This window comes from Fundulus heteroclitus, unplaced genomic scaffold (assembly GCF_011125445.2).
Source record: "Fundulus heteroclitus isolate FHET01 unplaced genomic scaffold, MU-UCD_Fhet_4.1 scaffold_204, whole genome shotgun sequence".
Lineage (NCBI taxonomy): Eukaryota > Metazoa > Chordata > Actinopteri > Cyprinodontiformes > Fundulidae > Fundulus > Fundulus heteroclitus.
In genome coordinates this window covers 135,074-150,162 of record NW_023396616.1, presented here as the reverse complement: position 1 = coordinate 150,162, position 15,089 = coordinate 135,074, and positions in this window count along the sequence as shown.

Below are 15,089 nucleotides of genomic sequence, written 5' to 3'. Positions count from 1 at the left end.
GCGGTTTTATTTTGTGGTTTTAACCTGAGAAAGTAAAAATTACACCCTCAGTGCTTCACGGACTTGTATCTGAAAACCATTTAGTACAATATTTAGGTTTTATAATTAAATAGTGTTACCAAATTGTCCCAAATGTCATTAGAATGAATAAATTATGATTAAAACCTTTTAATAGGGTTTAAAACTTTTGATTTAAAATTAAGTTCATGGTTTGAATATATGGAGTTTAGTATAAAATATGTAAACCAAAATCTGATCAAAGACTCAATGATTTTCACAAAAGTAATCATAATCTGTATGATGTGTTTGGAAAAAAATGTCTGTTTCGCAAAACTGTCCCATGACAACCGACATATTACACTGCATGATCCTTACTGTACATTTAAAGTTTCAGATTTCATTCCTGCTGCCATCAGATTATACACTGCTGCACTATAACTGTAACCATAACTGTAATTATAACTAACTGTAATAACCAACATGCAATAACTAATGTACAATTCTATTTAATACACTATGCAATAATCCTGAAAGAAGTGACTTCTGCTGCTACCACACCCGAATATGTGTCAATACACACGCGTATAAGCCACAGTGAATGTACAGAAGACATCATCTGCCTTATTTCTTTTTGCATTTTTTTCTTTTTGCTTTCTCCTTTTCTTACCTACTCCTTTTGATCCATCGTATAAGGAGGACACACTGTATATATTTGATGCACCTCGTCCTACTTGACTCCTCTTCTCACCCTGTGTAAGCTGCAGCCATGACCTTCTCACCCTGCCCTCATTGGACACCTCTTCAGCTTTTTTGCCCTGGTCCCAATATTGGACTGTTCTCTGGTTTTGGTTCTTGTCTCTCTCTTTGTACTGTTTATGTTGGACCACCCATAATTCTCTGCCTCCAGCCTGTCAGCCTTTTTTCAAGCACAGCTTAGAGTCATTCTCTCTGCGCTGTGCAGATGTGCCTAATGTTACATCATGACTCAACTGAGAGCCACAAGAATAATGTGTTCAATGTTCCTAACAACACCCTAGGCTTGCTAGCGCCAGACCCGTTGGAACAAGAAGTCACAGAATATATCATGAAGTAGGGTAAAGGATCCTGTGAACATTGTTATATCTAAATGTAAAGGAGTTTCAGAAATGACGAGAAACATCTGTCAGCCTGAAAACTGTTTAAAAACAATTTCTAAGGCTGATTCATGCAAGCCAATCAGCAATAAAAGGAGAGTGATTGGCCAAAATATCATCCATGTCTCACATTTGCCAAAGCCATCATACTGATTTCCAAAAAGACTTGCTTCTTTCTGCCTTATCCTTTTCATAGCAAACTGTGTGTTTCCAAGGCAAGATCAAGGTTGAAGGAAGGTGCTGTTGAGCTGCAGGGGTCTGAATAATTTGTTGGTATTATTTTGTGGAGTTTCCTTATTCCTCTTGGGGCGTTAAAACCACCTATCAGCTCACATTGTACAGTCACAGACTCATACTCAAAGAACTGAAGTCTCTTCCTGCGTTTGAACAGAAAGTGATGAGAAAAGCATTTAAATTCAAATTAAATTTGAATTCAAAGATACTAAATTAGTTTTAGGTTTATTTAGTTCTTTCGGCAGCTTATAGGACAATTGAAAATATCACTTTATTTATCTTCTTTTAATCAAAGGTGAAGAATAAAAGTCTTTGAATTCAGCTTTAATGAATAAAACGGTATTGTTACATAAATGATTAAATAGATAAGGAGCGGTTTGATGCTTACCTGCTTTCTGAGCAGCATAGCTGGGCTCAGTTGGTGAAATCAAAACAGCCACACAAACATGATCGTCACTGCAGAGACATTAGAATGAGATGAACGTCGGATATCAAGAAGGCCTGGAAAAAGCCAAACATGCCTCTATAAGTTGGTAGTTACATCAAGGTTATTGTTCTATTTTGTTTCTACATTTTATTCCTGCTTGCTTTTATTCTGTTTTATTTTCCAATATTTTAATCATGTAAAGCACTTTGCATTGCCTCTGTACTGAATTGTGCTGTACAAATAAATTTGCCTTTGCCTTTAAAAGGTTTCACACCGACATCAAAGTGATGTGTTGACCAGAACTTTCTCTTCCTGTCTGGATTATTTCTGGGGTCAATAAAGATGCAGGTTGAATGTGTATTTCGAGAAATAACTGCAAGCGTTCTGCTGTGACAAAATTAACACTCCACTAAAAACATATGAGGGTGTACTGCTTATGTTTTTTTTGTAGCTGTCTCTGATGTGAGTTATTTGAAATAATGTGGATATTGAGTTTCAGTTTGATACCAGCGCTTTTTACGGCACAGACATGCACACAACATGCCGTCAGGCTGTTTAAAACAGCAATAAGTAATAATGACACCCAGTATTTCAAATTAGAACAACACACTAACCTTTCAGAGTATTGCGCAGGTTGCCAAGTCAAGAGAGATGAGGACGATAAGCAGCCAAATTCAAGATTAGAAGTGTAACAATTCAGTGTTTTAAGTTGGAAAATTAAGTCCTGGTAGTCCTACTTTTTTTTTTTGGGGGGGGGGGATGCCAGAGTAAAATTATAGTTATAGTAAACATAATAACAAAATGTTTAAAATAAAGTTGTTTAAAGCATGATTTTATATATAAGCAATACAAAAATATTTGCTCAAGAAAAAGATAGAAATCTCTTTAGTCTCTCCTTTGGCACCCCTCCGTGAGCCCAAAATGTGATTAAGATTAACAAGGAACCTGAGCTTCAGGCGATACATTCACAAAGCCACGGTTAAAGATTGGCAACAGGAATTTCAATCTGAAAAACTCACACAGAAAGAAAAGGCAATTAGAAGAATTTTATTGATACAATATTTTAAGAGTTTGGCGCTCAGACCTCGGCAGGAAAAATTCACGCTGAATTATACTTGAATATGCATTAGCAGGCGTATGAGAATAGGGATATTTCCCCCCGGGTCTGAAACTGGTGGTGGAGTGGAGATAAATAAAGTTTGTTCAGTCCATATGATGATCTGTTTGAGCTAGATGTCCAACTAGATAAACACAGGTTTGCATGACTGTCCATGATGAGCAAGCATGAAGCGACTGTGGAGAGAAAAACTCCCCCTTGGGAAGAAACCTCTGGCAGAACCAGGCTCAGCATGGCGGTCTTCTGCCGGACCGTTTTACGGAGTGACTGGGAATTCCATGAGAGTCCAGGAGGAATTACACTCTGATGGGGACGAGGTTGAAGGAGGACCGTAGGAAAGCCAGGCGGAGCTTGGCTACGATGGCGGAGAAGGGGATGGAGGTGGGTTGAAACCGGTCAACAGAGTCCAAACCGGACACGCGCAGCCACTGCTTGCTCGCTGAGGAGAAGGCCGAGACAAGGATGTGGAGTTCTTTTAAGATGAACCCAGGATGCTGATTGGCTTTGAGGAGGAGCAGTTCAAAGCTGATTGGCTTGCGTCGGAGGCGGATGAGTCTCTGATTGATGGAGGTGGGCAATAGAGTTTCTTCAGTCTGAATTTTCGCTAAAGCTGCATGTTGAAAAAAAATGTTAAAACAACTTTTTTTACAAAAAAGTAGCAAAGCATCATTTGACATGCAGTTTTCCACTAAAGCGACAGTAAACTTTGAACAAATAACATAATGCAAAAGTAACAAAGACAAATGTCTTTTAATTTAAAATAATTTAAAAATAATTTTGGTTTTAATGGGTTCCTCCTAATGAATCTTTTTAAGGAAATGAAAACTTGTCGTGATGACATTGTTCAGGACAAAAAATGTGTCTTTTTCTAAAAGCACTTTGTAGTGTGAGTCCTGCTTCTGTTATACACTGCCCATTGTTACATTTTATGGGTTGTACTTTAATTTTTTCCTCATTTTAATCCCACATAAATCTATTACATTTGATGATTTTCCTCCTTGATTGGTAAAACCGAGTTATCTTGTGTGGAAGTCACTGTTGTTGATGCAAAATCAGTTTATTGTTTTTTTTCATGGTTTTAATTTCTTCTCTTACATAATGCAACTGAATAATACTGCATTTTTCTCTAGCAGCGCCACAGGGCCTCCAATGGGCCCAGTATACCTACTACAGCCTTCTCAGTTCTGCTGCTTCCCCTCGCGTTAGAACCTTGTAGATATTTCAGAAGGTGTGTTTTTCCAAACCTCTGAATATGCTAACCATAATTTTGGGCATTCTCTGACTTTTACACCAGGATGAGACTCAGTAGAGAGGATCTGCTCATTGGCAGATTGTCTTTTGTTTATTCGGCACATTGAATACAACTCAGTCAAGAAGCTAATAACTCAAAATAAAACAAAAACAATAAAAGCAAAAATGCAATAACAACAAGTAAAATAGAGAGCAGATACATAAAAAGTAGCAATAAAACCACAAAAGTCAACATCTGAAATGTCAAACTGGGCATCAAACAAAAACAAATGTGTCAAGAGACGATTTAGAAACAGAGAGCAAAAATAATTATATCTATAGTTTTGGTGTGATTACACAAAAAGCGATGTCATCTCTTCATAATCTCTTTGTCTTTCAAACTACTGTGAAAATTTATATTCTGATCAGAGAGAGTTAGAGGAAGCGTGCACATGAAGCACATCTGACACCGAGAACAAATGCTTTTCTGCTCCAAGCGACTGTCACTAAACAAGAAATACCATCAGCAGATAATTAAATAACACAAATGGTCAAAGTTTTTTTTTGTCTTTTTCTCCTTGTCATTTATGTTTTGACCATAAATTGTGTCTGTTAACACACAGGAAAGCCTCAGAGTTTACTTTGATCCAGTTTCACAGAGTCAACTTCAGAATCTCAATGATCAGACCGCCTCCTCCTCTGACAAACATGGACCGCCGCTGTCCTTCGCCTCTGTTGGGAGACAAATAGTTACAACTGTATTCAGTTTTGTTTCTCTTATTGAATCTAAATATGGGGCTGCACAGTGGAGCAGTGGGTAGCACTGTTGCCTTGCAGCAAGAAGGTTCTGGGTTCAAATCCAACCCTGGGTCTTTCTGCATGGAGTTTGCATGTTCTCCCTGTGCATGTGTGGGTTCTCTCTGGGTACTCTGGTTTCCTCCCACAGTCTAAAAACATGACTGTTAGGTTAATTGGCTTCTCTAAATTGTCCTTAGGTGTGAGTGTGTGCGTTAATGGTTGTTTGTCTATGTGTTGCCCTGTGACAGACTGGTGAATAAATAAATAAACTCTGTAAACAAGTTAGCTGAAGCCTGTGGTTTTATTGTATCAGAAGGTGAGATGACTGAACTCTGAGCTTCACAGACGCAGATCTGAAAATAAAACTGAGCATAACTGAGCTTAATGCTCCCCTGATGTCACAGAGCAGAGGAAAAATGATCAGTTTATGGTGTTTAAGATCTCTGACTGTGTTTTGTCCAGAATTTTTTTAGTTCAGATCAGCTGTTGTTCTCAAAGATATCAGAATAACTTGTTTGGTAATGCAATCATTTTTCTATAATCTAACAAAAACCTTACACTGGATAAAACACTCGATTCTCACAGCAATAATTTACCTCGAGCTGAGATGGATTTTTAAATAATAATTTTATACAATGCTTACTGCCAATTTAAGAATTTTTATACAGTAATACTTTACCCACCTGCTTTAGTTTCTTTAGGATCTTGTGTTTGTTTTCCAGAAAATAAGCAGTTTGTTCCTGAAGGTTCACAAGGAACAAGAAAAAGTCATAAAAAAAGTCTCTTTGTTACAGTGTTCCTAAAAGATAAATGTCTATCAAACTGATTTTTTTTAGTATTGGCTTTTTTTTAACTAAGCATAAAACATAAAAACAGTTTTACTATATAAAACAAACAGCAGTAAATACAAAAAGCAATTTTAAAATGAGTATTTTATTGAACTAGCTAACAAAGAAAACCATGCTCTATCCTCAGGTGTTATGGGGATTGAAAAATAAAACTTTTTATAGAGCCGACCTTAAAGCAGTGGTGTCCTGCCTTTAACTCTCCGTAACATTGTATATAATGACTTTTCAAGATTTAAATAAATCCTACTGTTCGTATATAAATAATTAATCACGTATGAATCGTCTTACCTGTACTTTTGTGTGTCTTGTAGTACATCAGTCCAATCACCACAGAGAACAAGACCATGAAACCAAGTTTTACTGTAGTTTCAAGAATGAAGGCTTTAGTCCGTTTATTCTTGATAGAATGACTCTCCTCAGCTGGTTCTGAAAATTACATTCAGATTATTAGTGGATGAATGGATTGATGGAAATAATGTAAAAATAAACAGTGAGGTCAGCTAACCTGTGAGTGGTTTTACAGCCAGCCAGCTCTCAGGGGATTCTCCTGCTCCAGAAATGCTGCACTTGTAGAATCCTTCGTCGGCCTTGGAGACGTTTTGGATGTTCATGCTGCCGATGTAGCGGGTCATGAGATGGAGACCGTTTCTGTAGAAATCTCTGATGTGGTTCAACTCAGTTTTCAGATTGTCTTTCAGCTCAGTTTCCTTGTGGATACAAGGAAGCGTGACATTGGATCCTTCTACCACAGGTTGTGTTGGGATATCCAGAATCACAAACCAGCTGAAAAAATAAAATATTGTTAATATATCTATTTTCTCTCTCAGAATGAATTGAGCATACTGTACTGTATTTTTCTACAGCTAATAAGTAAAATTCTCAAACATAATAAAATTAGCCCCACGGTATAACAGTTACATTCTGGCCATAAAACTTACTATTCTTATCTACTAATATCGCCTTGAAATCACTGTTAGTGCAGTCTGCAATATTTTGCTATCATAGAATTATAGTGATATTAATTCAGATTATATTAACGTGCGTGCCATACGTATCGGCCTAGCATGCAAAAGTGCGTGTGACGAAATCATGTTAGGGAAAGCCCATCCAGTGCCCATAGAAATGAGTTATTGCATCCAAAATTTTAAACATTCATGATAACACAGTTTACTACAGTTGTGCCTCACAGCCATGAGATAAAATGGAAACTGGATGGAATCTGAAATATGAAATGTGGAGCCTTGTGTTTTCAGGCCGTAAATCGGCCCCTTTTCATGACATCCAGGAAACTGAAACTAAAGGGAGAGCTGCCACTATTCGAACAATGAGGTAACACCTCTCTTCTTTCACTTTTTAACAAAAGCTAAACATTTCCACTTCCATGACTAGAAGTGGAGATGGATTCGATCTTTCTGCTGAATTCTGCTCCTGATGCAGAGGAGTTTTTGTCAGAGGCTAACTAGATTGACTCGATAACTGATTACTGTCAGCATTTCTGTCAATGTGTGCCGCTAAACAATAAAATCAGGAATTACATTGTTTTTAAAAAAAGTTGCTAAATGCCTAAGCTCCCTGATAACCTGGGTAGGCATCTTTGTCCAGACTGTGGTCGGTAACATGTAGCCATGCAGTTTAACCAGCCAGTAAGCAGAAGTGTTCCCCTTTAGACCCAGTCCGTCCTCATTATGCATAATGAGGTACAAATGCATACAGAAATGTAAAGAGGACAGGCAGAAGAAAATGCAAAAGCATTAATGAAATAAATATGGTAAAAAGATACAAAGGAAGAATAAAAGAGACAAAAAATATTAAAACATTCACAGAAACTAATAAATAAAAAAAATTAAAACAGATAAATATAAGGTAATTATTAAAAGGTGAATAAATAAACTAATATATACATTTATGTATCATTGTATAATCTAACTACTGTTTATATTATCTATTTGCAGTGTTTACTGTGCACTTAGTTGTATGCTTATTTATTTACTGAAATTGAATTCTTTCTGTATTTATTTTTAAATATGTCAGTGTTGATGCACCATACATCACTAGTGTCCATATAAACAGTAATAGTAATATTAATGCTGATTAATGGTGTTTTAAATAATGTTTCCCTCCACCTGCTGAGTTCTTGACTCAGGTTAGAATCATCTAAAGGTATTAATTTCATTTCTAATCTGGCAAATCATTCTTAAAATAATGTTTATCTCCATTATTGATTTACATTTTAAATGGGCTTGAACAAATACTAAATTCTGAATTAGTTAACAGCTAATTTGACCATTTTTCAAATTCTTTAAGACAGACTTTGGTTTTCAAACATAAAGTTCCTCATTGAGTTTTATTTTGCGTAATAGTTTTCAGCCATTTTGTTTGTCCTTTCGTTCTTTAGTGTTTACATATTTCATTAGTGTTCTTTAATAATAATTTTGCTCGGCAGATTTAAGTGAATGTAACTGGATCAGTCAGTTATTGATTGAAATTTGGCAATAAGTTGAATTATTTATTATTTATTCAACAAATTATCATATTTTGGGGAGAGGTTTTCACAAATGCATTTTATATGTGTTTACAGGACAATACTTGTCAGACAAGGCTATTTAATAAAATTTAAAATAGCATACATGCATTTAATTTCACAAGACTACTACATACATTTGGATTTTGTCTTGAGACTTCCTTTTTGTAGAGGAAATCTGACCTGGCACATTTAGGCAACCAGCTTCCCTTTATGGTATGCCTGAAATGCCAAAAAACATACAGGACAAAAAAATTAATCAAGCTAGATTATCTTGAATCAAGCTAATTATGCTTGAAAAGACAAAAACCTTGATTTGTCTCCAATACAATGAATAAAAATATCCTGTTTCATTTCCTTTATATATTTTTTTTCATATCAGAAAACATTACACAGTAAAGTAAAAAGTTAAAAAAGGATTAAGGCTGAGTATTTGGAAGAAAACGTTTTTGATTAATTCTACTCAATTTATCACTTTCCAATTATATATGCTTAATATGATTAGATTTCATGTTTCTATCTAATCCAAACTTTCTCCTGGGTTATAGACATACCCGTAATAGAAATGTTGACTGAACCGCTCCTTTCCCCTTCATCGTTTTGGCACCAGTACTCTCCACTGTGTTTTTCTAACGCAGGCTTAATGGTGCAGGAAGGTGCTGGTGAGCTGCAGGAGTCTGAAACATTTGTTGGTCGGGCTTTGTGGAACTCCCTCATTACTCTCCACGTATTATCGCCAGACATCAGCTCACATCGCACAGTTACAGACTCATACTCGAAAAACTGAAATCTGTCGGGAAAAATGTAAGGTAAAGCCCCATCTGAAGGGAATAGAATGAGAAAAGTGTTAGTGAAAAACTCTGGATACTAAGGACACCATCAAAATAATCAGATTGTATTGCAAGCTCTCAATTTTCTAGAAGTAAGCTAATCATTAAATATCACTTTTAGTATGAATACATAAGTGTTTCCACACAACTCACCAGCTCTCTGAGCATAAACGCTGTGTTCACGTTGTGCAATCACCAAAAACACATTTAGGACTACAAACGAAGACATAAGACAGAAATGAACGTCATACAAAAACAAAAAAGCTGCTTTTAAAAACTTTTACTTACAAATGCAGGAAGACTTGGCCTCCATGACAGATGTTCACACTGACTCTCAAGTGTTTCACACTGACATGCAATGTCATCTGTAGGTTATGAACTTCCTCTTCCTGTCTCGATTATTTCTGAGGTGTTTAAAAATGCAGGTTGAAATTGTCATGCTAGAAATAACTGTGAGAATACTGCTGTGACACAGATACTGCCACGGACCTTTTGCAGCACTTGCAGACAGAATGCTACATAGTAAAATATGGTAACAATCAGCTCAGTCTCTCAACAGAAGTCTGCTTAAAATGACCAACTCTTTTCCTCTCCAAAGCCACAGTTTTTGTGATTCTGTGCTGTGCTTGGTGAGCAGCCAATCTTTAATGATCACACAAAAAGACGTTTTCTTTTTTCCGCAAGGAAAGCCACTTCATATTAATCAAAGACTATATAACCCTCTGGATTTGGCCGTCTAAAATTCAGCATAAAATACATTCAAAAAAAATGTTGTCTTTGTCAAAAGTGGCCCTTAATCGCAGTCCTCGGGGACTGATGCAGGTTTTAGATGTGCCTCTGGTCCAACACGTCTGAATCTAATGGCTGAATTACCTCCTAAGTGTGATGTTTCTTATCTAAATGAAGAAACTTGGGTTCGTAACTGAACTTATTTATTAGTATAACGAGTCAGGAGGATACAGGTACACCGTCATATGTTCTTCTTCTGCTGATGACTTGCAACACACAGACACACATCCTGAGGGTAGATCACATCTGTAGCCATCTGGTGGCAGGAGGTAAAACTGCAACTCTTTAACCTATCACTACATCCCCCTATTTCTAGAGATGAAAACATTGCACAGAAACTATTTTGCCGTCAATCATATAACTATCAATTTTATCTAGCAATCTTTATACTTATTATGAGCAGTTTGTATCGGTGTATTATTATTTTCTTTTAGCACTCATATATGACTATGAACTCATTTTTTCTCTTCTTTTCAACTTAACTTTACCTCCTAAACAACATAAACATCAACTCAAATTTCAATGAAAAGGATACAGCGCATAGTCCTTATAGATTCAGCCTGTCAGGTGCTTTGACAGTTCGCGATGACCTTCTCAACACTGGCAAGTCAGTCTCTACAGCTCTCTGGTGATCATCCAGTGGTGGATCATCTGATGCGGTGGAGCCTGGATCTCGCAGCGGCTCTTCATCAGCCTGTTCTTGCCAGGTGTCTTGAGTCTTGAGTAGACTCCGTCGATTTCTCCTGAGGACTTGACCATCTTCTGTTTCGACGTTGTAAGATCTTGGACTCACTTCCCCAAGAACGGTTGCTTTCTTGCTCCAGGTGTTGGAATCATGTACTCTTACTGTGTCATGCCTAGCCAGTGGTACTAAGCTCTTTGTTGACTTGTCATAATTTGCTTTTTGTCTCTTTTGTAGAAGTTTTTGTTTTTGTTTCACTTCCTTCTGTTTCTGTTCAGAGGTGTATGGAAGTGTGGTGCGTAGTTTGCGTCCCATAAGAATTTCTGCAGGGGACAGGCCATGCTCAAGAGGGAAAGCTCGATAACTCAGCAGAGCTAAGTATGGATCTGAATGACTTTCTTGTGCTTTCTTGAGCAGCTGCTTGACTATGATTTCATGTGCTTAATCACACAGGCCGCTGACATGTTGGGGAGCAGTGCAATCTCTGGATAGTTGGATAGGTAGTCGATTACAAGCAGGTAATTCATTCCATCCAAGTAGAACAAATTAGTCCCAACTTTTTGCCAGGGCTCGTCTGGTATTTCTGTGATTACCATGGGCTCTTTTGGCTGCTTTGCTTGATGTTTTAGACATGTGGCACATCTTGACACTATTTTGTCTATATCCGCATTTATGCTTGGCCAATAGATTGCAGTTCTAGCCCTTCTCTTGCACTTTTCCATGCCTAGATGTCCTTCATGTAATCTTTTCAGCATGTCTGGTCTCAGAGACTGAGGAATGACTACTCTGTTCTTTTGCAGCAGCAGTCCATTAACAAAGCTCAGCTCTCCTCTAATGTTGTAGTATTGTTGACACTCACCTCGTGGCCAATTTTCCTTTATCAGCTGGATGACTCTCTGCAGGACGACATCCTTCTTGGTTTCCTCAGCGATGAGCTTGGATTTCATGTCGGACATGGGCAGTGTCTCAGTGATCAGGTTCACATGAAGATTCACTTCGTTTTCCGTGGAACACTCGGCCTGCTCCTCCCTCTGTGTGGTTGCCCTAGACAGAGCATCAGCTACCACTATGTGCTTTCCAGGTGTATAAATCAGGTCGAAATCATAGCGTTGTAGCTTCATCATGAGCCTTTGAATGCGTGGTGACATTTCACTGAGGTTTTTCTTGATGATGGCTATTAGCGGTTTGTGGTCTGTCTCTGCTACAAACTTTGGCAGGCCATACACATAGCCATGGAACTTCTGGAACCCGTACACCAGCCCCAAACACTCTTTTTCAATTTGAGCGTAGCGGCACTCTGCACTTGTCATCGTTCTCGACGCATAGGCGACAGGCTTCCAGTCTTCTCCACATGCCTGTAGTAGAACAGCTCCAATGCCATCCTTTGATGAGTCAGTGGATATCTTTATCCTTTTTGATGGATCAAAAAACGTCAACACTGGCTCTGTTGTGAGAGTTGTTTTCAGACGGGACCATTCTGCCTCATGTTCAGCTGTCCACTCGAACTCACACCTGTCACGCAGTAGCTCTCTTAAGTGCACAGTCTTGGAGGATAAATTTGGAATGAATTTTCCAATGAAATTTATCATGCCTAATGCACGCAGCACACCTTTTTTGTCTTCAGGTCTTGGCATTTCCAGTATTGCTTTAATTTTGCTTTTGTCTGGTTCAACACCGGCTGGTGACAGCTTGTCACCCAGAAAGGTGATTTCCTTCACTCCAAACTGACACTTGGATCTGTTCAGCTTCAGCTGGTACTATTGGACTCTCTGAAGTACTTTGATGAGCCTTTCATTGTGTTGCTCAAGTGTGGATCCCCATAAAATCAGATCATCAACATATACACGTACACCTTCAATGCCCTCTATGATGTGCTCCATCGTTCTGTGGAATACTTCTGGAGCGGAGCATATGCCAAAAGGCATTCTCTGGAAGCAGTAGCGCCCATACAGAGTATTGAAAGTGCAGTACTTTGTGCTGTCCTCGTGCAGTTTTAACTGCCAGAAGCCTTGAGAGGCGTCCAATTTACTGAAGTATTTGGCACCGGCCATCTCGCTTGTTATCTCATCTCTGGTAGGTATTTGATAATGTTCTCTTTTTATGTTGTTATTCAGATCTTTTGGGTCCATGCACACACGTAATTCTCCATTCGATTTTCTGACACACACTATCGAATTGACCCATTCTGTGGGCTCTTCCACTTTCTTTATCACACCCAGTGACATCATTCTATCCAGTTCTTGTTTCAGCTTTTCTCGTAGCGGAGCTGGAACGCGCCTGGGAGCATGGACGACTGGCTGTGCATCATCCTTCAACTGTATCTTATAGGTGAATGGTAAAACTCCAAACCCCTTGAAGATGTCTGGGTACTGGTTCACTATTGACTCAACGCTGGTCTGGCTATTAACATTGTTAATACAGTAAACCCTCTTCACTAAGCCTAAATTTTCACATGCAGTGTCACCTAATAATGAGTCATGTCCATCCGGAACAACTACAAACATCAGGTGGTGCTCTTTTCCTTTAACTTGCACTTTCAGTTTGCATGCGCCTTTTATGTCAATGTTATGTCCATTGTAGGCTTTAAGCTTCACTGAGCTGGGGTGGATGCGTGGTTTCACCTTCATTGCTCTGATGTCACACTCACTGATTAAGTTTGCCTTTGCCCCTGTGTCTAACTTCAGCGGAATGACTGCACCGTTTATCTCCAGTGGCACAATCCACTTGTCCTTTTTAGCACAGGCTGCATTTGTGCACTGTTCAATGTCTTTTGGCTGTGCTGCTATGCTATCTTCAGCTTGCGCTACCATCCTGACAAAGAACGAATCAGCAAGCTCTGTTTCCTCCACTGTGTGGACTTGATCACTGCCACTCTGTTTCCCTTTGGAAAAGCATTGCTTAGCAAAGTGATTCTTCCCTTTACATTTGCTACACGTTTTTCCAAATGCTGGGCATTGTTTTGGTGCATGCTGATTGCCACATCTTTTACATAAAAATGTCCCCGTGACATTTTGTTGTCTGCATTTGCTTTACTGCTGCTACGGGCACCGTTGCACTTTCCTGTTCCTTCAGTGCACTAAATGTTTTTGCATGCAGCTTAGCCAGCTCACTGGCGTTGCCAATTTTAATAGCCTCAGCCAACTTTAATTCAGGCTCTCTCAGTAACCACTCTCTCACTTTTTTATCGTGCACTCCAAACACTATTTGGTCACGAATCATTGAGTCTTTCAGTTCTCCGAAGTTACATGTTCTTGCTTTCAATTTTAAGTCCGTCACAAAAGCATCAAAACTTTCAGTTTGCGATTGCATGCAGGATCGAAACACATACCATTCGAAGGTCTCGTTCCTCTTTGGTGAACAGTGGTCATCAAACTTTTCCACGACTTTGTCAAACTGATCCTTGTGATCCCTTTCAGCAAACACAAAGGTATTAAATACCTCCACAGCCTGAGGTCCCGCGACTGTGAGAAGCAGTGCTATTTTCTGCGCGTCTGGCTTTGTGTCCAGTCCCAGTGCTTGCAAGTTGAAACGTTGCTTGAACGTTCGCCATTCACAGTCCACATTTCCCGTCCAATTCAGAGGTTCAGGCGGTTTCACACTTTCCATGACTTCTGTTGGACCACTCCTGGTACCATGTGATGTTTCTTATCTAAATGAAGAAACTTGGGTTCGTAACTGAACTTATTTATTAGTATAGTGTAGTTCACGCGTGACGTCAGCGCTACATCCGGGCACTGTGGTTGGCAAAAAACAGAGCTGCTCTCGTCTACTACATGACAAAACGGGTGATTTAGAGCGTACTTTTACTTCGTTTATTTTTGGAATCTAAACAGTGCCTACGACTTGTTGTGCTCCCGGTTGCACAGAGAGGCATTCCAAATCGTTGGATGTACGCTTCTTTCGTTTACCGAAGGAGGAAGGACGAAGAAAAAAATTGATATTTTCAATGAAAAGAGCGCAGGCAGACACTCCCAATGGACTGGGGGAGCCATCATAGTACGACAGAATTTGCAGTCTACACTTCATCTCCGGTAAATACAACTTAATTCTGCTCTAGTCATTGTTCTACTTAAATAGCGGCGGAGGGGAGGTGGCGATCGCTACACTGGCCGGAGAAGCGGCCGGTGTAGCGATCGCTACAGCAGCCGCCGCAGCAGCTTCAGACAGCGGCGGCGGCTGCTGCTGCTCCATTACGCCCCGGTTCACGGGCGCTAGTACTTCTGTGTTTACGCTGCAATGTCGCCGACACCCCCACCCATTTTAACAAGACAAAAACACCAAAATAATCCGTAGTAAACAATGTTTTTTTATCCTACCGGGCGGGTCTTCCTCTGCTGAGACGCGGCCTGTGTCCGACGCCGCTTTCTGGTGTTACAAACATGTGAACAACATCCATCCATCCATCCATTTTCTGACCGCTTAATCCCTCATGGCGTCGCGGGCGTTGCTGGAGCCTTTTTCCTGATATAAAATAATTGTA